General features: G+C 34.5%; 1 protein-coding gene across 4 annotated transcripts in view; it reads left to right on the top strand.

The window, feature by feature from the left end:
• The window catches only part of SYNCRIP (synaptotagmin binding cytoplasmic RNA interacting protein), a 25,486-nt gene extending 25,033 nt beyond the window's left edge, over positions 1-453 (top strand). For all 4 annotated transcript variants that reach the window (XR_015283006.1, XR_015283005.1, XM_086876481.1 and 1 more), the window contains one exon: positions 1-453. This exon is cut by the window's left edge. The gene's annotated coding sequence lies outside the window, so the exon portion shown is untranslated.
• The last annotated feature ends 3,422 nt before the right edge of the window (positions 454-3,875 follow it).

The raw sequence follows: 3,875 nt of genomic DNA, 5'->3' as shown, positions 1-3,875 counted from the left end.
ACCCCTTCACAAAGGGATACTGCAGTTATACTACATACCCATAGGCACCACAATGAAAATTGAAGCTTATACCTAATTAAGGTTTTATACACACCAGTTCCCCCAGTAAATGCAAATTTTAACAAAATTAGACATGTCATATGTTGAAAATGCTCATGGCAAACAATCATTTTGCATTCCTGCAAATAAAATTGTTTTATACTGTAAGCTGGAGGCGAGTGTAACTTATTTTTGTAATAAAGTTTTTATTTTTTTTATGTGTCATTAATATAAATGTGTGTTAGTACAGAGATCTTCTGGTTAAAAACTTAGAATCGCACACATTTCAGTATGTTTACTTGTATTTACATAATTTTTAGAATAGTGGTTGCCAATAGCCTGTATGTTTTCACATTAATTGATTTTTTTTTTTTTTGTTATCTTAATAAACCATTTTAGTATGTTGTATGTCAATTACTGGGATAGCTGGGACATAAAGTGTAATTAAAAATTGTCAAGTATTCATTGGAATATGTAAATGTGCCTTGCCAGTTTTGAACTTTAAGACAAAGTAAGTGAACGATGGTGAAATGAGTAGTCAATGCCTAAGAGACATTTGCTACCAGAGTTTCATATACTGCCCTTGCTAAAGAAATTTCTTATTTCTTCCTCAAATTCGAGCGTAAAACTTAACGTTGCATTAGCTTCTGAATTTTCAAATCTACTTAGAGAAATTAGGCTTATGGAAAGTGGGTTTTCTAATTGTAGCCTTAAGTATAACTTTGAATTTCAATGTAATCCTTGGTGCTGGCATTCCCAGTGCCAAGGAGTTTAAATGCTCCCTTCAAAGAGGTTGCCATGCCTACTGGCACTTTTACTGTCATACGGTTTTATAAGGAACACTGTCAAGATGTGGAAACCAATTTTGAATTTGCTATGTAATGAAACACTGGGGGCTGTAGGAGAGGGGAAGTCCTCAGATTTCTTAATCTTGAAATCTCTCCATTGCTGAAAATCTTAAAACACTTGTTGGATCACAAGTGCTTAGTGACTAGTTCTTAGTCTGGAAACGTATTGCAGGGGATAATACGTTTATGGAATTGTAACAGTAGATGGAAGTGCATGAAAACATTGCAACTGAGGTGCTATGTGTGTTGAAATTGTGGATTAAATCCCTAATTTCAACTCTGATAAAAGCATGGGGGATGACTATTTTAAGAGGAAAAAAAAAAAAAAAGCGAAATTGACAGGAAAGTCTTTAATGGAATGCAAGCAATGGTGAGTGAGCAAAATACCAATATCCTGACAGTGTTCCCTCTAATTATGAACTCAAGCCATTATAACTTTTACAATTAAATATGATTTGCACTGTTCTGATATTGGTGCAGTTTTTTAGAAAAATTACCAGAAAACTAAATTGCATGTGGTGATTAATATTGTGAAAAAAAAAAAAAAAAAGAAAAACCTAAAATCAAAAAATTGTTATTTTTCAAAGCTTTAAATTTGATTGTTTAAAGGAAAAACCATTAAGTGGAAATACTGGTGAGAATGGGCAAGTGCATATATACATCAGTTTGGTTGCACTTGGGTGTTGGTAAACTTGAAATGTTCTACAGCAATAATGCATCTCTTAGGAGGTGCTTTGGTGATAAATGAATATATGATGCAGTTCTTTATGGCATGTTGAAGGCAAGTTTTGACTTAATATAATGTGCTGCCTCTGTTTATTCTCATAGGAGGCTTTCTTTACTGAAACACCTGGAAAGGTGTGTAAGTAGTATAGCTCCACATTGGTTTGTAACGTGTTTCTAAATTCCAAGTCTAGTTGAATTTAATAAGAAACCGGAAACCGCTGCTGCTTAACACTTCTGGTTTATAAACACTCCAATACACAGCTTTTAAAATTATACTCTTGTTTTAATACTCATTTTTGTTTGAAAGGTTTCATATAGGACATGCAACTGTACTTTTTTTTTTTTCTTTCCAGTTTTTAAAGAGGAGATTTGTTATGATCCAGAACTTAAGTTTGTGTTTTTACTGTTGGAGGAAGGCTGTTACTACAATAAGATACTAAGACCAGTTTTTGAATTTCTGCGTTGTACAACTCTTATGTAAATACTGTCTTTAAAATCTAAAATAAGGAATACTAATTCTGTTCCTGTTGGGGGTGAGGGGTATGACGTAGTCTGAAATAAATGTAGTGTCCTCTAAAGGCAGGATTCCCAACTTTGGGATAGAAATATTATATATGGCTGCAACTTTTTATCCCCTGTGCCTTTGATAATTCTTCAGAGGCTTAACTTTCCTGTTCAGCCTAGCAATTATTTTAGTGCTTCCATACGCCAGTGAGGGGAGGCTTTTTCTTTTTTGAGAAATAAAACTGAAAGGCAACATCTGAAAAGCAACATGGACATAAATAAACACACAACATTTTCACAAAAGAGTGTGTTTAAATTGATATACTGCACAACATTAAGACTGTTATTCTCTCATGTTAGTGAGATATTAGTAGAAAATATTAATTGTTTAAAATGGAGTAGCAAGTTTTGAAGTAGGCAACAAGGCAATGAAATTATCAATACATTTTTCAGATAATGAAAATGGGTAAAGTGCAAGCTTGAGTCTGTGTTCATGCCCTGAAGCTTGATTCCTGGCTTTATGACTGTATGGACTTAATCGTCTGTCTTTATGGAGTGTCTTGCTGAATTAACTCTAGCACATGGCATCTCTTGTCCGGGGCTAAGTAGTTGAATTAGCTGTGCATAGGAAACACCAGGCTGTACTTTGCCATTTGCTCTGTCAGATGAAAATGGGATGTGGCAACAGGAGAGGAAGTTGAGCTGAAGACTCCTTGATCATTAATACAGGTAGTGGGGGAAGAAAGAATAAGTTACTGTCACTTTACAGCCATCTAGTACAAATAAACAATGCTTCCTATAAGCTCTGATGTTAAAATCTTTCCAGGAGCCTGATTTTCACAGTTATCTGGTCACAGCTTGCAAGTGTGCTTTTTAACTTACGTTAAAAATCAATGGGATGAAAGAGTGACTGCTTTGATGCCCCTTTGTCTTGATTATTACAAGAAGATATTTGTGAAAAGTGCCACTAGGACTAACTTGTTAGTTTACTGGCAATTTGGAAAGCGGTGATTGTCTCATGTAATTATACCTTTTTCTTGCCCATATATAACTGGTTACTAGTTTTTGCAAAAAATACATATTTTTAAATGGCTAACTCCTGAGCAGCTGCTGCACAGCTGAGCTCATCTGGATATATTGAGTTATGTGATTTATTTAAAGCTATCTTCGTGAAAGTTTCTTTAGATGGTCAGACTTCCAGGTACCTGGTAGAAGGTTTTTTTTAAAAAAAAAAACTAGGAAAATCATCTGTGAAGTCTAGAAAATGCAGTCATAACACTTAAGTAATATAGTACTTAGATGCAGGTCGAATATTTAAAGTTTGAATTGCAAAATACATTTCAGTTCAGATAATTGTTCATGCAGTTTTTGGTGTCCACTCTAAAGCCAACACTTCAAATAGTCATTTGGGTAAAACTTGGGAGTGTGAAAAATCTAATTCCCCATTGTCTGAGAATGATTCATTTGGCTGATTATTGGTGAGCGTTCCCTTTGCACGGTTAGTGTGACACTAATTCCTTTGGTCACTAATGTGTAGAAAAGACATGGAATCTTAATTCCTCATTTTCTTTGCACTAAGAAAGTTAGGAAGTGCACTCTTAGTTCTGCTGCACAGGCAGTAGAATAGTCTATGTCATTTGATTGCACAGAAGATAATGGTAAGTAAAAACAGACTTTCTTGTACTTAAATTACTTGCAGTATCTGAAATCCAACTTCAATTGACTGATTCCTTATCTGCAGTGATTAAACCAGGTTGT

The sequence above is a fragment of the Cyanistes caeruleus genome, chromosome 2 (genome assembly GCF_971803275.1).
Source record: "Cyanistes caeruleus chromosome 2, bCyaCae1.hap1.1, whole genome shotgun sequence".
Classification (NCBI taxonomy): Eukaryota; Metazoa; Chordata; class Aves; order Passeriformes; family Paridae; genus Cyanistes; species Cyanistes caeruleus.
Note: the sequence above shows the minus strand (reverse complement) of the source record. Positions and strands in the feature narration are given on the sequence as shown.